Here is a 20,825-nt window from a genome sequence, read left to right as displayed (position 1 = left end):
AAAAAAAAAAACGGGAGATTTTAAAACATTCAAGTCCATTAAATTACTAAAGAAAGTACAAAATTAAAACTTCTTTCATCACAGAAACACACCATACTCTTTCGAAATCTATATTCAGGATCTTATTATATATTCTTACTCCCTCATAAATCACTCAATAAATCTGAACATTATTTCCAAGATTAATCCCTGGTGCTCAACCCCTTAGGCAGCAGAATGAGCACACTAAAGCCAAGAAAAACTCAAAACACCAATTCCATGACAAACAAGGCAGAGAATTTCAATAAACTCATCACTTCTCAGCATAACTAACTCTCTTGGGCCTGTCTCCACATGTAAAAATAGCCAGTGACCCACAGCAGGGAACTCGAGGGGTTACGGAGCCATCCTCCCCACTTAGGCAGAAGAAGTACTAGGCCCAGAGGACAGAACACACCCAGCTCCCTGCACCCTGAACTCTAGTTAGTGCAGGTCTTTTCCTTCTTCCCACAAAGCACAGCTCCACACAAAGCTCAATGCTTCGGAGAAAGAAGGCTGAGAATGAATAACATGCCCCCGCCCATGAAACAGCCTCGCGAGGGCGGTTCACTTAAGAGAATTAATAAGCACAGGTGCTCACACAAGGTCTGGCAGCGGTCCTCCTGAACCACCCCCGATGCTTGAGCACCTGAGGATGGGTCCACCTCAGCAAGCAGAGGCTGCGGCTGGGGGCGGGGCGGCGCTGAAGAGCCGGTGCAAAGCAGGGCCTAGGCACCCCTGCAGAGGAGCAGGCCGCCAGGCCCCTCGTACATGAAGGGGGCACAGAAGGGTACAAGGTTCAAGTGACGGGAGAAACCAAGGAACGGGCCACGTCCTTTTTAATATCTGTTTGGCTGGGTCGAAATGGCAACCCACTCCAGTATTCTTGCCTGGAGAATCCCATGGACGGAGAAGCCTGGTGGGCTACAGTCCACGGGGTCACAAAGAGCTGGACACGACTGAGCGACTTCACTTTTCACTTTCACTGGGTCAGGCGTTAGTTGCAGCACATGGGATCTTCACTGCTGTGTGCGGCTACTATTCATTGCGGCACACGGGATTAGCTGCCCTCCCGCACATGGGATCCTCGTACCAGCCCCCCATCAGGGATTGAACAGGCATCCTCTGCGTTGATGGTGGATTTTTAACCACTGGGCCACCGGCGAACGCAGAGCCACAGCCATTCTTAACTTGCACAACCTCGGTGAATTCTCTTTAACGTAGTGGAAGACTGAGGCTGGTATGAGGCCTGGCAGTGGGTCCTCTGGAACAGGGGCCCCTGAGTACAGGACGACCCCCGTTCGTGGTCAGGGTCTCAGACATCAGAGTAGCTGCAGGCTCCAGTTACTGAGTGACTAGGAAAGCAGAAGACCACTCCTTTCCCAACTGCTCGGGCCCTAGAGGAGCCCATGGGCAGCTGGACGAACGGACGCAGGACCAGGTTTCTGGTCCCCAGACCCCCGTCATGTTCGCCTTCTCCCCGGGGCTGAGCTGTTCCAGTGCAAACGGCCCGGGGTGGTGCCACTCACTGCCCACCGCCACCACCTACAAGTCCAGCCAAGGTGGCCCGTGCACAGGCCGGGCCCACAGCCAACACCAACTCCTGAGGAAGGTCGGGCCTCTCCGAGTGAACGGCCTACGGCCTGACAGGAAACCGGACGGTTTTCCGCTCTGTTCTGGCCCGACTGCCTCAGGCCGCAACATTCAGAAGCCCCATCGCTCAACTTCACAGAGGCCAGAACTACCTGTGAGGGACCCAGGCCAAAGAGCCACCCGGGCAACGCTGTACTGCGAAGTCGCGGAACAGCCAAAGTGGCGGCCAGGTGGAGCTTCTGAGACGTGCACACAGGGGACGCACACAGTACGCAGGGACTCAAGGAGGCACGCACGCACAAGGGCGCGCGCACGCATATGACGCACATGTAGGTGCGCACTTATTTGCTTACGTGCAGCCAAGGCTTAAAGGCCATTAAGATGGAAGCTTGCGGGGCCTAGACAGAGATGTAATGTTTCAAAGCCAGTTGCTGCTGCTACTGCTAAGTCGCCTCAGTCATGTCCGACTCTGTGCGACCCCAGAGATGGCAGCCCACCAGGCTCTCCCATCCCTGGGATTCTCCAGGCAAGAATACTGGAGTGGGTTGCCATTTCCTTCTCCAATGCATGAAAGTGAAAAGTGAAAGTGAAGTCGTTCTGTCATGTCCGACTCTTAGCGACCCCATGGACTGCAGCCTACCAGGCTCCTCTGTCCATGGGATTTTCCAGGCAAGAGTACTGGAGTGGGGTGCCATTGCCTTAGGAGAACAGAAACCTAGACAGTCTATTAAAAAGCAGAGACATTACCGACAAAGGTCCGTATAGTTAAAGCTATGGTTTTCCCAATAGTCATGTATGGACGTGAGAGTTGGACTATAAAGAAAGTTAAGCGCAGAAGAATGGATACTTTTGAACTATGGTGCTGGAGAAGACTCTCAGAGTCCCTTGGACTGCAGGATCAAACCAGTCAATTCTAACGGAAATCAGTCCTGAATATTCATTGGAAGGACTGAAGCTGAAGCTGAAACTCCAATACTTCGGCCTCCTCATGCAAAGAGCCGACTCATTAGAAAAGACCCTGATGCTGGGAAAAATTGAAGGCAGGAGGAGACAGGGACAGAGGATGAGATGGTTGTATGGCATCACCGACTCGATGGACTTGAGTTTGAGCAAGCTCCAGGAATTGGTGATGGACAGGGAAGCCTGGCATACTACAGTCCATTGGGTCGCATAGAGTCAGACACAACTGAGCGACTGAACTGAGGAGAACACGAGTTTTCGGCAAAACTAGTAAAAGCACCTTAAGGAAACATCAAAAAAGACATGGGCTTCCTTTAAGTGATGTTCTGGTCCAAGATGGGGAGTTTACTGCTACAACTGACCTGACCCTTGAACATGACTGAGCAGCAGACCCCCTCAGAATGCAGACTTTTTCCAACTTTCACTTTACATATCTTTAAGGTCACAAAGTGTGCTGGAGTAGAGGTCACAGCATAAGAAATTGAAAAGAGAAGGGTCTGAGTCCTGTTTCCACCAAAACTGTTCATCTTCCTGCCTTTGGCCCTTCACCCATCAGTCCCCTTGTTCTGGGGGCAGTTGTCATCCCAGCCAGCAGCTTGATTTCCAAACTCAAGGGAAGAAAAAAAGGCAAAGCCCAATGCTTCCAGAAAAGATCACCAAGCGTAATGAGGACTGCAGGACATCAGGCCCTTCTCTGCCTTGGAGCCTCCCTGTCAGCCTGCGGCGCATCCTGGAAGGGCCTCTCATCCAGTGTCCTCCGTGCAGCAGCCTCACTCACATCCAAATGCAGATGCTATGGGCCGTGTAGGTGCCAAAGTCCGGACCCTCGAAGGCTGGGGGAGGGCGGGCAAGTGCACAGCAGGTTCAACGCAGGCTGGAGAAGCAGTGGCATTTAGAAGACCCGTTATAACATCCCAAACTTCCTGCCATGTACTCTCAGAAAATGAGGAGGACCTAGGTTGTTAGTTCCCTGAAAACCCAAAATGTAACAAGGGAAACAGGACAGACATGAGCAAGCCCATCAATGTCAATGTCAAGACCTGTTTTCAGAAGCCAAAGATGAAAATGTCCTCAGTTTCTTACCAACCTATATTAATAGTTAACATCCAATAGAGACCCAGTTCTTGGTAGAGAGCTGTTCCTACTAGCCAAGTGCCTGGTCCTGAGAGGAAGTGAACACTCAACACTGGGAAGAGACTGGAGGCAGGAGGCAGCAGCAACCCAAGAGCAGCCAAGCCCACCCAAATTCCTAACCCTTGGACCAGCATCCAGCCCGCAGGTGCCATGGAGGTGCCTGTGCCAGCAGACAGGATGAGCCGGCGCATCCCCCTGAGGCTGGAAGTAGGCCAGGATTTGACACAAGTTTCTTGGGGGTAGGTTCCAGAAGAAGGACAGGTGCTGGACAGTGAACATGGACAAGGGACCCAGAGACAAGGTCAGAGGGGTGGTGGGCCCAGGGCTCCTGCACATTCATAGTGACTGGCTTTGACTCAAGCAGAAGGAGGAGCCTTCATTCCACATGGGCTTCTAGGCTCCAACACCCGGGCCCTGTGCCAAATGCTGAAGCCATGGAAATAGGCAAAACCAGACTCTTCCACCCTCAGTGGTGGCCACAGTCTCCATCAGTAGCCTAAGTAGTGGGGGCCTGGGAGCCATCGTCTTGCGGGCTTCTCTCCACCTTTATTCACACAGATGCTGAGCCTCTGCCATAGCAACTAGAGATACAGAAGTCCTGAAAAGTGAAGTCGCTCAGTCATGTCCAACTCTTCGCAATCCCGTGGACTGTAGCCCACTAGGCTCCTCTGTCCATGGGATTCCCCAGGCAATAATACTGGAGTTGGTTGCCATTTCCTTCTCCAACAGGAAGTCCTAAAGTTGTCCAAACCAGCATGAAGAAGCAAACTAAATTCAAGATCATTTGAGTCTTGACAATGCCTCATGTAATTCTCAACATTTAAGTCTATCAGCAGACTCCTCAACAGAGAGCACCTGCTTGACAACAGGTATTCAGGTGACACTGCAGCATGTTCACGTTGGCTTCAGGTGACAGGAGCCACCACTGGGGTAATGGAAGGGCCACCTGGGCAAAGTGAAAGTCAGCACCCAAGTGAGGAAGTGAAAGAATACAGGGAGATCAACTCGAAGGCAGGGCCAGGCCCAGTGTAGAAACCTATCAACTGCCCAAGGATGAAGAGAGACATTTTATTTAGAAGTCAATAAAACATGTTGTTTATCTGACACTGCAACTCAGATACACTATACGAAAGCCACGTTCCATGAGACGCGCTCACGAGAGCTGCAGCAGGCTGGAAAACGTATATTGATGAGGAAACCATTGTTCAAAGAAACATCCATCTACCCCATTTCATGTGAAAGAAATACAGATGCTCTCAACAATCCCATGTTAATTAATCATTTTAACTGAAAATACATCCATGGTTCCACCACCTCATTAGAGGTCAAGTTCATTAGAGGTCAACGTGGTTGGTTTTCAGCCAACTGCTTATATTCCATTTGGTCACAGTTTTTTCTTAAATTACCACATTCCTTGTCATTTCAGACTATTCTTAGAAAATATTTCCCAACATCTCCATGAAATCAACAAAAAATAACTACTGAAGTTGAAATTCTACCCACTTAGAGGCAACTACTAGCCAACTAGAATCTGGACATATTGTTCTACATGCTACTGAATAATTAAGGGTAAAAATAAAATTTCAGAAAACATACACAATTTAGTCTTCTCTTGTTTGATGCCATGGAGTCTTTCCTCAGTCTTTCAGGTTTCATTAAAGAAAGCAAAGAACACTGTAAACTGATTTGCTAGTTTCCATACTTGCTGCCAAATTTCCACTTCTGCAAAACCAATTTCAACCAGAAAAAAAAGTAAAGCTAATCTTCTAGTTCTTCACATGGTTTAATTTATTCAGAATGTGGGGTAATACGTTGGAAGAAAGAAAATCGATCATTGGCAAACAATGAAAATGTTAATTTATAGTTTTATTTTTTAATCACTACACTGTCTCAGAATCATTTCCTCCTCTGAGTTCTGGAAAGCTTTAAAAACATGAATGCTGCCAAACAATGACCTTGTTTTAAGCCAAAGTTCAGTTATTTTAAGGAATTTACTACCTTTTAGACAGAGTTCTCCTGAAAATCCTTCCAAACCACTAACTTTGTTAAGAATTTATACAGGTTTACAATATAATACTGCATAGCTTCCAAACATTTTAGAGTTACACTCTGTGCATTACTTTTGCCTTTAACAAAGCAGTAAAAGCTAAGATGAATGATACAGATAAGGAGAGGGGGAGACAGATCAGGAAGTGACTTCAGCCCACAAGGCTAGTCACAGACAATGAAGCCCAGGGCAGAATGCAATGTGGGAGGGATGCTTCAGCCCCCAAGGACCAGAAGGAAGAGTCATTTGGAAAGCATAACATTTTGCATCTACTGACTTATCAAAATATCTCCCTTCCTCAGCATCTTCAACAGTATAGTCAATAAGCACCAAGTTTTCAGATCCTCAGGTGAAATTAAGCCTCACTTAGCCAGAGCCCGAACAGTTGGGAAATTCAAATAACTGAAATTTTTGTGAGAAGGAAAATTATTACAACCAAAAGACATAATACAAAAAACAATCAGCCACCTTCCCGGTTCCAGTGGCTGCCAGGACCAGAAGGGAGAGGGGAGAGGAAGGGAAGAGTCAAGCCAAGAGCTGAAAGCCAGAGGAAGGGACCAGATGCCCCCACCTGGAGGAGACTGGGGCACAGGGAGAACAGACTGAGTGGAAGGGTGGGGAGACATCCCCGTCTGCAGTCCGTTCACAAAGCCACAGAACACCCTGCAATTGACAAAGAAAATAACAGAAATCACTGTGGCAGTGGACTCAGCCTGAAAAGTACAAAAATACAAAGTCTGAGGAAAGAATGCCCTGATCTGCAGGTGACCTAAACCCAAGCTCAGAAAGGACAGTTAGTTTATATCCCATACTCCTAATCTGTTCCTTCTGCACTACCCTTTCCCTTTGATAACCGTAAATTTGTTACATACTATACAAAAAATAGGTAGGCAACGAGGATTTACTGTATAGCAAGGGGAATGAAAGACACAGTCTTGTAAGAACCTATAACGGAATAGAATCTGCAAAAACAAACAAAAAAACCAAAAGACTATGCTGTACATCTGAAACTAACACAATATTGTAAATCGACTATACTTTAACACTTTAAAAGGGAGAGTGACTCACAGTCCAAGGCAAGCCGCTCCCAGGGCCCCAGCACAGCCGCAGGACACTGCCACTCACAAGGGGTTGGGGGCACCTGACCCCAACCTCCCCAGAGCCGACCCCAAGGAAGAAGGGGCTGAGGCTGAGGGGCACCGAGTGTGAAGGGAGGGTGCTCTTCTCGAGCTGCAGACAGCAGGAGCCAGGTCTGAGCACAGAGGCAGCATCAGAGGCACGCGAGCTGCACAGGTTGTTTTTAGAAAGTGAATTATCATGCGTAGGCCGCCCTTGGAAACTCTTACGATCCTGAGAAAACTGTCCTTGTTCCTCTCAAACCCCATCCTGTGTGATGGAGGAGACCCAGTGCTGCTGCCTGCAAACAAGAGAGACAGAGCACCTCTTGGTGACAGCCGTGCAACAAGGCCACGTGTGCGCACATGCACACACATATATATGCTTCCCGGGGCTGCAAGTACAGTTTTCAAAAGTAACAAGCATTCCTTGATGATTTAAAAGTGCATGGACTTCCCTGGTGGTTCACTGTATAAGAATCCACCTGCCAATACAGGGGACATGGGTTTGATCCCTGGTTTGGGAAGATCCCACATACCATGGGACAACTAAGCCCATGTACAACTACTGAAGCTCATGCACCCAGAGCTCGTGCTCTGCAACAAGAAAAGCCACTGCGCTGAGAAGCCCACCCACAGCAACTAGAGAGTAGCCCCCACTCACCAACTAGAAAAAGCTAATGAGCAGCAACAAAGACACACCTCAGCAAAAAAAAAAATCAAATTAATGAAAGTGCATGACTCTACATAATCACACGCAGAAAATGTTTCAAACACATTTAATTGTTGGGGCTTTCTGCAAGTACAGGTATAACTGAAGACTGCCACTCCAGAAGCCACTTCCGTGACTGAGAACTGCAGCCTGAGGAGCTGCTATTTGCCTCCCCCTTACCATGGACACCCTGCAGATTCTCATCAAGACCTTGGCAGGGACATGGAAGATGAGGTGACTCCACCTCACCTCTCTCGGCCTCTGGACACAACAAAGGCGAAAACCAGATTCCCTTCTCAGTTTGCGGCAGGCACTTGTCCCCAAGACTATCTGAGCAGAAGAATGGAACAAACGTCCTGCCCTCAGAGAGCCTCTCCAGTCTCTTTGTAGTAAACCAGCCTTTTGTGCTTCTGGATCCTAAGGGAGAAAAGGGCAGGTCTGTGCAAGGGCCACTCGCTCGGGCCTAGATCTGGCCTCCTCGGCACCAGGCAGGTCTCAGCTCCCCAGGTCAGACCATCTGGGGGTGGGATCTAGAAATCTGCATTTCAACAAGCCCCCTAAGTAATTCTTAAACATTACCAACATTTGGAAACCAAAATTAAAACCCAAATGAAACTGACCTATGTGAAGGAGGGAGGCAGGCAGCCTGGAGGTCAGAAGCTGGAGGAGATGGGGGCCCTGGGGCAGCTGAGTGAGGCTGACACCAGGCCACCCTGCCCTGGGGGCTGTCACAGAACCCACAACTGAGCAGGGACACACGCCATCCCCCAAAAGACTGACGGAGGCCCTCTTACCTTTCCCGAAGATGCAACTGCTCTGAAGAAGGAGAGCAGAGGCCTGCCCTGCCCCAAGTGTGTCATTTCCCAAGAAGCTCATTCCTGCCACACCTTCCAGCAGCTGAAGATGTGCCCAGGGGAGCACCTTCCTCTCCAGGAGACACCCAGCCGTGTAGCAGATGACGAGGGCAGCCTCCAGGCAGAGGGGCCAGGGAGGGCGAGGTCTGTTGGATGGTGCCAGAGAAACAGGGTACCACGGGGAGCAGTGGGAGGGAGCCAGGAGACAGAGTCTCAGGCCAGGTCACTGGGATCGCGTGACCAGCTGCGAGTTGTTCTGGGGTCCCAGACCAGGGAACATGAGAACATCTGACAGCTCGTAAACTGCATTTTAAGGAGCCCTCCCAGTGACTCTTACACACTGAAGTCTGAGATCCTCTCTCTAAAGCACATAAAAGACACACGGGGAGGGGAGGAAAAACCAAAGGTCAAAGGCACAGCAGTCTGTCCCCACGCCGCTGCAGAATCCAAGCAAGAAACACCGGAATCAAACGCAGTTCAGTTCAGTCACTCAGTCGTATCCGACTCTTTGCGACCCCATGAACCGCAGCATGCCAGGCCTCCCTGTCCATCACCAACTGCTGCAGTCCACCCAAACCCATGTCCATTGAGTCAGTGATGTCATCCAACCATCTCATCCTCTGTTGTCCCCTTCTCCTCCTGCCCTCAATCTTTCCCAGCATCAGAGTCTTTTCAAGTGAGTCAGCTCTTCGCATTAGGTGGCCAAAGTATTACCTACGAGTAAGAATGGAAATGGCTAGGAGGGAATACTCTGAACTACAACCACAGGACTTGATGGCCCCAAGATGGATCAGATGACCAGGGAGAAGGAGGCAGAGCCAGGAGAAGTCTGGGTTTCTGGCTTCGGGACCCAGCTTTAGGTTAGGAAGAGAGAGCTTCTACATCACTGTACAGACAACTCTGCCAACGTCTGCCTCAAATTCTGTTAGAAGCTACCTTGAGATGCTCCTGATTCGGAAAGATTTTACTTTAAATGCTTTTCTACAACAGCCCAGGTGTGAAAGGCACTCCGGTGCCTTCTCCAGCTACAGTCTCCAGCAAGGATCTTGGGAAGCTTTATAAACAGGAATCAATCCAGATTCAGTCTTGGAAGAAGAGAAAGGCTAGAAAGAAATTACTCGACACAATCCAAATGTAGCCATCTGCAGAGAAAAGTATGAAACAATGCTTAATGCTCACCCCAATTCTGAATAGAAAGGAAACAGTACAGGGTCTAATACAAAATACATGTTAAAGGCTTCTCTGCCTAAGAATGTCATTTTCCCAAGTTTCAATAACTTGGGAAATTCAGGATATGTACGGAAAGGTCCATTCTTAATTAACTACACTCATGAAAGACATTGTATAATTGAACAATGACAAATACGTATTCATTTCTGTCTTTACAGAATGTTTTTATACTCATTAAATTCATGTGTGTCTCATGTTCTGCATATTCTCTCTTTAAAGAGCAGCAAAGCTCACTCTGAGGATGGGGCTCCAGGGAGTGAGGAAGCTGTCCAGTCTTCAGCCTGGGTCCTTCCCTCACAGCTCAGGGGAGGACCAGCTGTCTGGCCTGGAAGAGGAGGCCCATTGTGGCCTCAGTGGTACCTGCAAACGGCCCACGTGGAAGGAAGGCCAGCCTGCTCGGAATCACAGGCACGTTTCACCCCATCCACATGGGCTTCGAAGGGGCTGCTATCAAGGTGATGAGCTCCTGGTCCCCAGGGAGATTCCATCCATGGATGAAGGGCTCTCCTCAGTCAAGGGACAAGACAGAGGGACTTCACGCCAATGGGCAGGTGACCACTCCTGTCCACTGAGAAAGAAAGTCAAAAAAAAAAACAGAGCAAGTCCTGGAGAGAAAGACATCTTTGCAGAGGGAAGGAAATCATGGGAGAAAGAACAGCAGCAGCAAATACTCAGCTGAGTCCAAGATGCTACACGGAGAACCTCGCATCTGCTGCTACTGTCATGCACCCCTACACCCCAGCTGTGAGCAAATGTGGTCAAGTTGATGTAAAACTTTATGACCCAGCCAGAGGCCTGAGCAAAGAAGAGCTGAGAACATGCCTGTATCAAGGTATCAGGGGCCGCCAGCTAGGAGGACCTGTCTGCTGTTGGGCTTGAAAGAAGCTGAGGCAGCAGAGGGCAGATTTACTAGCTGTGGTGCAGGGGCCACTCAACAGTCAACCAGGGACCTTTGATCAAAATCAGCGTGTGCTCTTAGAAGGTATCTGAAAATAAAGCACAGCCTTTTCTCTTAGAGGGGAAGACAGAATGAACACCCCTTGAGTTGTGTGAGCAGCACACAGGCAGGATATGTGGACAGAAATAAATGACAGATAAAGATGACAGAGATGATTGATAGATAGACAGAAGGTTGATATAAATAGAGAATAAAGATGATGTGGATATAAAGTCAGTAAACAAGAAACACTGGGGAAAAAATGAATGAAAAGCATGTAACAACACAGGACACAGAACACACTAAGGCTTGCAGCTCCTTTTACCAAGGCCCTGACTCAGAGCTACAACCGTGGGACATTCACAACTAAACTTCATTTTACCCAACAGTCAGAAATTAGGAAGTTGCCATAGACTATGCAAACTCTTTCGCTGAAGGAGATGTTATGGGATTGTGTAACACCAGCGCTCCAGGAAAACAACAGCAAGTTTCAGGAACACGTGGTCATCCTGATCTGAGGATAAAATGAGGAACTGCTGCCCCTCCGGGGTCGTGGGTCTGTCTGGGGGTGAACACCACAGACCTGCCCTTTCTGCACAAATTATGAGTCTCCTTCAGAGGGCATTTTCTGGGACCTTGTGTTACAGAGGTCAAAAGGCCACTGTTCTGGCCCAGTCCTTTCTCTGCCCGCCTTGGAACACCACTGTGCCCAGCCAGCTAAGAAAAGAGGAATACTTCTCTCGAGAGACCAAATCTGGGCCTCAGAAAAAGTCCAGAAGGAAAGACGATTGACCTAAACACTGAATTAATGAACAACTAATGTATCAACTGCAGACTTCTTCAAGGTGTAATTAGATCACAAATGCTTTTTAGAGACCTAGTGAAAGAAAGGAAAGGCAACCGTGAGAAAGAATTTAACCTTCAGGGCACAACGGACGAGTCCATATCCTCAACATCCCGCTCCATGTTTAAACGTCAGTTTGAAGTCAGACAGAGGAAGACAAACACTATATGACCTCACTTACATGTGAAATCTAAAAAATACAACAAACGAGTGAATATAACAGAAAAAAAGCAGGATCACCAATACAGAAAACAAACTAGTGGTCTGTTATCAGGGGCAACATAGGGGTGGGGGTGGGGGGTAAAAACTACTGGCTACAAGGATGTATTTATAGCACAAGGAACGCAGCCAGTATTTTATAATAACTGTAAATGGAGTGTACCCTTTAAAAATTACATAAGACATTTTAAAGTAAAGACAAAAGATGGTTTGGGACAATGGAGTCTCTTTTCTGGATATTAAGTGAACAACAAGGAGTAACAGCAGACGCTGGAGCTTTCCCTCTTGCCAGCAAGCTTTCAGTCTTGCCAGCTGCTGCCCGGCCGGCATGTGTGCGCTAGCCGTGACCCACTGTTGTCACCTGTCATCTGCGACAGGGCTCCTGGCCTCGGCAGTGCTGACACCTGGGGCTGGGTGACCCTCCCCGCCCTGGAGGACAGCTGCAGGCTCCCTGGTCTCTACCCACCCAACGCCAGCCCCACCCCTGCCTCCCAGTTATGACAACCAAAGATGTCTTCCCCACACCGTCAGTGTGCCCTGCGGGGAAGAGCACCTCCATGGAGAACCCGTGCTGGAAAACACCCCATGCAGTGGCTGGTTTCTCACAAATAGAGGGCCCGGGCTACACTCTGGACCCCAGAACACCATCCTGCAGTTGCCTGCCATGAACAGTTGGGTGGGTGGGTCAGGGCAAGTCCACCACCAGGAGGCCAGGCTGACGAAGGGGGCCATAAAGGAGCAAAGGCCGGCGAGGGACCCTCTCTGGCCATCAAAAGAAGGGCTACGTCAGCTAGCACCTTCGCACCAAGCCTCTGGGGATTGCTAAAAGGGAAAAGACTTTCCAAACAGCTTTTCCACAGGAACCCAGCCACCTCACCTTTTACCATTTAACTCACCGGCTGAAGACCCTTAGCAGCGTGTGCCCACTGGGCTTCTGGGCCTGCTCAGCAGGTCCCCCCACCACCCCCACCCCCTCCACTTGGCGGCAGCACTTGTAACGGGAAGTGACTTGTGACAGCTCATAAACTGCTCTGAACACAAAGCAGCAGTTTGACCTCCGTTGTCAAAGGAGGTATTAACAAATTTGCACTTCTGAGTTCCCACACAGGCAATTTTCTCATCATTCTGACAAGAGAAATGTTTAAGGAAAACAACAAACAGCTCTGAGATCTATGGGCGATGTTTCCAAGTAAGTGCACATGGCAAACAGCTGTGTGTCTCAGCGACTTCCTCACCCTGGCAGGTGCACTGCGCCACAGGCGTGACACCCGGGCTCCCCACCGAGGCAGCCCCTCTCCTGACCCTTTCCATAGAGAAGAGAGCCTCCCTGCTGTGTGCCAGGGCACACCCCAGCTCACCCAGCTCCCTAGAGAAGTACCTGCAGGTGCCAGGCCACCGGAGATGCTTGAGGCAGGTGGGACCTTGCTCACAGCAGCCCCACAGACTTCCTGCTGTCCAAGGGTTCAAGTTCAGGGCTGCCAGGGAGATGCCGGCTGGTCCCTCCATCCCCAGGACCCCATTAAGGGGCAAGTTCTGACAGCCCAGGAAGCAGTTTAGAAAGTGAGCAAAATGCCAAGACACAAAATCAACAGAAGAGCCTGATGCAACTGCACGGAGAGGGTGCCAGGAGCAAGGACGGCCCCCCGCAGACCCTTCCCTCCAGAGCACCCCCAGGCTGATTCACACACCAGCCCCCGCATCGCAGCTTCTGTTTCCACATGACTCAGTGGTTGCCACATGCCTCACCATCACCCCAGGCTCTGCCCTGTGGGGTGTGGACTGAGTCCCCTGAAGACAGTGTGACAGGAGCGCACACACAGGTTCCACATCCACCATGAGGAACTCCTGATGCTTCAGATGACTGAGGGAAAAGGCCAGGCCTCATCACTGGGACCCATGGCTGCAACACCGCCAGGGTCTGCATAAGTGCAAGGTGGGCACCAAAGGCCTCCCGAGGCCAGTCCTCTGGCCAGCGCAGGGCTGGGGTGCTGCCAGGGTCCCCAGCACAGTAAACGTCCACAGGGAGACGAACGCACATCTGCAGCTGAGCTTCAGCAATCATATCAGGTTTCGTCAAGCTTCATTCACGGGGAGCAGACTTACTCCATCCACACGCACAGTTCCCGCTGCAAGACCCATGTTCCCTCAGACGGTGCCATTTCCAGGGAAGCCCAAAGGAAGCATTCTTTTCGATTTCCCTTCTTTGGTCACCAGGGTTAAGTTTTCATACAAACACTAACTTAACTTGAAGACTAGTAAGAAAAGCACCCCACCTCCTCCACAGCCTGAAACTCCACAACTCAGTGAAGCAACTGTAACATCTTATAATGTAATAACCCCAAGGGACCAACACTGAGACCTCTCTAGCTATCCCCACCTGGGGGCGAAGCAGCTTACTAGCATAGGCTGGTGGTTCATTCATTCACTCAACTAACAAGTACCAGATAACGCCCTGGGGGGATGTCTGTGTTAGGTACCAGCCATGACTGGGGAAAAGCACCCACAGACAGCTCTTGTGGGGAGAGGAACATGTCAGATCAGGGGCATCTGAGCATCTGGAGAAGGTGGTCACAGAAGTCAGGCTCTGTGCAGAGGTCAGGCGGAGCTGGAGGAGCTCAGGCTGAATAAGAAACGTGAACTGGCATTTTGATGAGTGTGGCAAGGGCTCTGGAGTGAGGGCATCTGCCTGTAAACCCTTCTGCTTGACTTCCCACTTTTCCTGGAAACTGGAAGAAGGCAGGAAAGGACCCAACCCGGTTCTCACTTCAGGGTGTTACAGGAGCAACTGCAGAGCACCAGGTCCTTAGTGACCTCACAGGGCCCCCAGGCACACATGGGAAGGGCACTGCTGAGGCTGCAGGCACTGCTCAAGGTCAGTTCGTCGAGCAGAACGTGAGTTCCGGAGGGGACAAAAGTGAATGAGCCACAGGCTGGTCACAGTCGAGAGGGGTAACCAGTTCAGACGCTCTGCTCTTCTCTACATTCATCGTTTGAAATTTTACTGTAATAAGAGGATGAAGATAAGCTGGAGGAATAAACATAGCAGTGGCTGAACACAACACAAATATGGCATTCGGTCTAGGCTTCCCTGGTGACTCAGATGGTAAAGAATCTGCCTGCAATGCAGGAGACCCTGGTTAGACCTCTGGGTTGGGAAGATCCTCTGGAGGAGGAAATCGCAACCCACTCCAGTATTCTTGCCTGGAGAAATCCCATGGACAGAGGACCCTGGCGGGCTACAGTCCATGGCGTCACAAAGAGTGGGACACGACTGAATGACTAAGCACTGGTAACAGAGGGTTTAGTAGGAGCAGTGATGAGACCAAGCATTCTGTGTGCATTGCGCCTGTGATGCAAGTCACCGTGAGCTGATGCGGCATCAGGCACCAAAGTCAGGGAAGCTGGGTGAAGGGCAGGAGGACTCTGTGTAAACACAGTCACTGCAATGTCACTAATAGAAAGTTTGTTTAAAAAAGCCGAGGCATAATGGTAGAAAGGAGCGGGGATGTGGATTTTAAAACCCTGCAGACACCCTGAAAACAACCCATAATTCTCACTACCTCCTGGCAACTAAAAAGCTGCCCAGGTTGGAACCTGAAAGTCTGTGTGGTGAGAATGAATGTGTTTCTAGTTACAATGTTTGGAGACCTGGGGTTTGCCTGGGTCTTCCTCTTCCTTGGTTTACCATCAATGAATAAGCACTTGCTGTTAGGAAAAATCATTAAGAGCCTGTAGATAAAAAGACATTGTAGACTTTCAGGAACAAAGGTAACCTAACTTTTAAAATCTTGACATCATTTGTGACCTACCTGCAGGAATGTTCAACCCTAAGGCTAAGTGCATGTGTGCTAAGTCGCTTCAGTCACGTCTGACTCTTTTCAACCCCATGGACTGTAGCCTGCTAGGTTCCTCTGTCCACAGGATTCTCCAGGCAAGAATATGGGAGTGGGTTGCCACTTTCTCCAGGGGATCTTCCTGACCCAGGGATTGAACCCACATCTCTTATATCTCCTGCATTGGCAAGCAGGTTCTTCACTACTCGTGCCACCTGGGAAGCCCCAAGGTTAAGTGGAAATGTTCTCATTTCCAAGTATGACTAACAGGATGTCAGAGGTGCAGAGTACCAGCGCCTCCAAACAAACTAGCCTAACGCCACACTGGGAGAGGACGGCCCCCAGCACGGTGGCCCTCCAGCCCAGCTCCAGAGACGCCAACAGAAACAGGGATTCCATCTAGATGGGCCACGTTTCTTCACAGAACCGCGCCCACTCCTGTACCTACACCAGCGGGTCAACAGCAGCCAGTCACACAGAGGGGCTGCAGTGTCTGTGTTCTGCACCATGGACAGACTGAAGGAAAAACCTTACGTGGCCATGGATTTCTGCAAGTGGTTCAGAGGAGGGCGTCGGAGAACCCACATGTGTTCCAGTACAAGGCTGCAGAAACACATGGATGTGGAAATTGAAGGTCCCTGGGCCAGCTTTCTGAACAGTCTGCTCTCAGTGGGCAAGGATGTAGCCTCAGACGACATGCAAGGTGGGCTCACAGGCAACCCCAGATGACCTCAGGTGACCTCAGGCTGAGAGGCAGAGGCTGCAGAGAGCATGCAGGATTGTTCATGCTTTTAGATCAAAGCCAAATGGCGATTTGAGGGGAAAAGATGGAACCGTGATCCTGCGTGTGACTGTTTCCACATCTGAGAAAGTCTGTGTACATGGGCGCTCCGGACACCGCTCTCCATGTAGAGTGAACCTCACCATAGCAACTCGTTCCTGCTTCCACGATGCTTAAAAAAGACAGACAGACATGTTGTTTTCCACAGTTTTTCAGAAACTGACTTTTTGTTCCATGGCCTGAAGAAATCAAGTTCACTGGTGATTTTCTTGTTATAAAAGTGATCACTGTAGCAAACAAGGAAAGGGTAAAAAGACAAGATTTCAAAATCATCCTTGGGCGATGCGTTCATTCTTAAGGTCCTGGCCCATCCCCTGCAGGTGTTCTTCAGGGAAGTGCAGTGCCTGCCTCGTTCCAACAGACTCCTGATGGAGGCACAGTGGAACTCAGCCCTGAGACAGCCCGCCACCGCTAGAGGGGGCAGGACCACAGATGTGTCCCCCGGACGTGGGGAGACTCCCACCTTACCGGCAAGCACCCCTAGTGTCTTTGACACATCACACGGGCTGAAATCCATCACTGGAAATGAATCGCTGTATAACTTGCCATTAACTGGAATTTGTCTTATCCAGGTTTTTAACTTGTTCCACCTAAATAATTTTCATATCCTCGTGAATTTGAAATCTAAGGTTTGCTGTGTGTGCTAAGTCACTTCAGATGTGTCTCTTTGTGATCCCATGGACTATAACCCACCACACTCCTCTGTCCATGGGATTCTCCAGGCAAGTATACTGGAGTAGGTTGCCATGCCCTCCTCCAGGGGATCTTCCCAACTCAGAGATCAAACCAGAGTCTCTTGTGTCTCCTGAGTTGACAGGTGGGTTCTTTACTGCTAGTGCCGCCTGGGAGACCACACAACTCAAGAAGATGAATCTAACACCAGAATAAAAGCACAGTCAGGTGTCTGGAGGATGAGTCAAGCTCCCAGGGACCTGTTCAGGGTTTAGGCTTCTTTGACAAGATGAGAAAATGACTCACAGATTGTAACTTTCTCTACTTTGAACTTTTCCTGATCCCAAGGACAGAAGAAAACAGCTGAGAAGAACCGAGGTTATGACAGACACTTGGTCGAAAGGGAAAAATCTCTGCCTATGATGATTTCAAGAACACTAACAAATCTGATGATCTTCCACAGTTTGATTCATTTGTTTGAAACAGAGAATTTTTCATTCACCAGCAGTTTATTTGGCAAGTGGGTTAAACTGGGAGAGGGGGAGGGAGGGCGAGAGCAGGTCATTTTGGGGAAAACAGTCAAATGAAAGTTAATGTAGATGAGGAAACACCTGGGGGTGGGGGGGCGGTGTAGAGTTGAGCTGTGCCGGGGCCCGCTCGGCCCCCAGCATGGGCTGTGCTTCAGCCTTTCTGATAGGTACTAGAGGCCTGGCCTGACCCCTGGTGACTATGGTGGACCCCCAGTGCCCACCCCTCCCCCACCCCAGGACTGGCTGTCCTGCTGTGTCCTGGCTCTGGCCTGTGCTCCCTGGGTCCTATGCGCGCTGTCCTGGGCCGTGGAGGAAATCTGGACAGGCAGGACACCCAAACGAGGCCTGAGTGAAGTGAGTGATGGACGCACAGCCCTGGGGAGAGGGGTCTCGGTAGCAACCACAAAGCCCTGGGGGTGGAGCTGGACAGTGGGGAGCCCCAGGGGACAGCAGTCATGCCCCCAGGCCGGGCACAGCAGCCCAATCACCAGGCCCGGTTCACTCAGCCACTGGGCTGAAACCAGACTATGTGGAAGGGAGGTGAGTAGCTGGTCAGAGAGCCCTGCATGAGCCCAGGGGAGGGACACATACTGAGCTACTGGTGACAGAGACAAGTGACCAGATTTAGGGCAGATTCTGAAGGCAGAACAAGCCCCTGCGTGGGGAGGGGGAGTCCAGGAGGGCTCCTGGTTGTGCGTCTGAATCACTGTGGGGAGAGAGGGGATAAGGACACGGCTCTAGTCACAGGCTTGGGAAGGACCACTGGTCAGTCAGGCCTGAGTGTGGAGCCAGGGGCAAAGGCCTCCACGTAAATACAGAGCCCATTTCAATCCACGCAACGGAATTCTATGCTTTCCAGGCATGGGTGGGAGGCTCAGTAGTCAGAAACTTTCCCCACTGACTGAAGGTCAGACCCCTCAGACATGGCCAGATCCCCAGGCCATGTCACCAAGCACCCAACCACGTCTCATCATGAAGAGGTTGTCAATAAAACCTCACCAGAATCAGTGACAAAGAACCACAGGAAGGAAGCTCAGCTAAGGGGCGCTCAGTAACCCCACCAGCTCGCCAGGCTCTGCTCACTGACCACCTGCCCCTCCTCGCCACAGTCCCCACTCCACCAACAGCAGAGAACATCCCAGCAACACAGAAGACAAGAATTCTGCTCAGCAAGGAGGGGCCATTTCCCCACACTGTCCTTCAGGGTCGGGCCACCCCCAAATGCCACTGACCCTCCAAGACAGTTACTGATCCACAGCCCAAGAGGGCAGAAAGCACTTCCTTTGCACCAAAAGCTCCAAGGGACACCTGGCCCACACTGGCGGTTTAGTGGATGTCCAGGCAGGGACCCTTTGGCCTCTGCCCCCATCACCAGCTCAGGACGCACCTGGACTCGGGGAGAAACAGCACCTCTGGGGCCTGCAAAGGAGAGAGCAGGAAGCCGCAGAGCAAGCCTGACTCTGCTTGCAGTCCAAGAAGGTGAAGGGACAGACACATGGTGGCCACAGAAGAGGAGAACCCGAGGAGGAGAGCTGCCGAGGTCGAGGCGCAGGGGTGGCCAGGCACCGCAAGGGCTGGGGCAGCCTGATGTCATGGCTCAAACACTCCTCTGTTAAAAGGGGAGGCAGACCTGCAGTAACCCACACCCACAGCTGAACAGACAGACACCAAGACAGCATCCAAGCCACAAGGGGAAAACCAGCTGGTCTGAAGGACACAGGACAAACAGGGGGACGTCGGCTCCATCGTGACCACCAGGTGACACTCCAGGTGTGCCAGGACCTGCTGTGATTTAAGTGCCACAAAGGGCCGCCAGCACAGCGTCCTCTAACAAGGGAGGTGAGAGCACTGTCCCACGTACCTCACCGCACCCACGTCTCTTTCTGACAACCACGGGGAAATGACTATTCAAGCCCTCAAGTTGCCTTGTACTTCTAAATTTGACTAGCATTTGCCCTAAAGTCCCAAAATTATGCCTGTCCAGCCAGCAAGCTGCAAAGCCTGGGTTCCTTCAGAAAACCACCCACCGTGAGGCCTGGATGACTGCAGGGCACCTCTCCCCATCAGGTTTTGTACGTTAAAATAAACTGTGATCTGAATCCCATATTCAGCTAACAGCCGCATTAGAAATTAATTACATTTCCACATACATCTCATTAATTGTTCCTTAAAGCCAAGGATCATGAGATTAAACACTGTCTTTGAAGAGCCTGGAAAAGTTCAAGTGTTTTGCAAACAGAAGCCACTATTGTCACCATGTGAAAGTGACAAGCCTAACTCCCTGGTATGAGCTCTTTAGAGGATGAACGTTTAAGCATTTTGTGAAATGTGAACAAGTTCCAAGTCGTACAGCCCTGAGCTGGGGACAGAGCCTCCAGGGCAAAGAACCAGCTGTGAAAACAGGTGGAAGGCAGGTGTCCCCACAGCCCCGTTTTACTATCACTGCTGGCTGATTCGGTTTTCAGCAAAGATGGGCAGAAGCTCCATAAGAGACTCAGTCTGCAGACCTCCAACCAGCACCACGAAGTTAGAACCACCGAACTCTCCACCTCCAACAAGGACCATGCCTCTCGCCTCCGAGTCCCACCTCCACTCACACTTGTCCCCTGAGCCCCCCTCCTCCCTCTACCATGCAGGTCACAGTCAGGGATCAACTCCCACTTCCTCCCAGCACCTGTGTCCCCTCCCCAGCAACACCATCCACCACCAGCCACGTGCACAGACGGGATCTGACCCTTGAAGCGCGACCACCAGGCACACACTGCGCTAGCAGGACCCGACCCAGGCTCGCTCTGCTAGTGTTTCCCTGTGCCCTTCCCCGCCAGGCGCGGTAGAGCCGGAAACGCAGGAGCCATGCAGTCACTGTGGACCCGCCCTCCTGCCACAGCTGCCCGGACACGTGGTCCCACGGCAAACAGTGGCCCCCGACTGTTCACACAGATCCCGCTGTGAGCAAGAGTGGGCAGCACACACACTGCACAAACGAAGTGACCTATAATCCACACACATGACCATGCGAGCGGAGCCCGTGCTCAGAGCGCACGAAGGTCACGCTCAGGTCTGCGCCGTCCGGACTCAGCGCACAGGGTTCCGGGGGCCCAGGACAGAGACCCCTCTCCCTGCCATTCGCCCTGCAAACCACTGTCCGGCCACCTCTCAGCCCAAAGCCAGCCTCTCCCTGAAGTCTCCCCCCGGTTGTCCGTAGCAGACCAAGCGCTCGGACGTCACGGGGCCCACGGAGCAGAGGAGGAGGGAGGCCGCGTGCGGTGGCCAGCGCTCATAGCTG

General features: G+C 50.9%; 1 protein-coding gene across 7 annotated transcripts in view; it reads right to left on the bottom strand.

The window, feature by feature from the left end:
- Nucleotides 1-20,825, bottom strand: part of LDLRAD4 (low density lipoprotein receptor class A domain containing 4) — a 180,760-nt gene that overhangs the window by 151,004 nt on the left and 8,931 nt on the right. Inside the window, exon 2 of one of the 7 annotated variants that reach the window (XM_070778552.1) lies at nucleotides 16,031-16,564. The exons of the other annotated variants lie outside the window; for them this stretch is intronic. The gene's annotated coding sequence lies outside the window, so the exon portion shown is untranslated. The remainder of the gene's footprint in view (nucleotides 1-16,030; nucleotides 16,565-20,825) is intronic. 7 annotated transcript variants of the gene reach the window in all.

The sequence above is a fragment of the Bos indicus genome, chromosome 24 (genome assembly GCF_029378745.1).
Source record: "Bos indicus isolate NIAB-ARS_2022 breed Sahiwal x Tharparkar chromosome 24, NIAB-ARS_B.indTharparkar_mat_pri_1.0, whole genome shotgun sequence".
Lineage (NCBI taxonomy): Eukaryota > Metazoa > Chordata > Mammalia > Artiodactyla > Bovidae > Bos > Bos indicus.
Note: the sequence above shows the minus strand (reverse complement) of the source record. Positions and strands in the feature narration are given on the sequence as shown.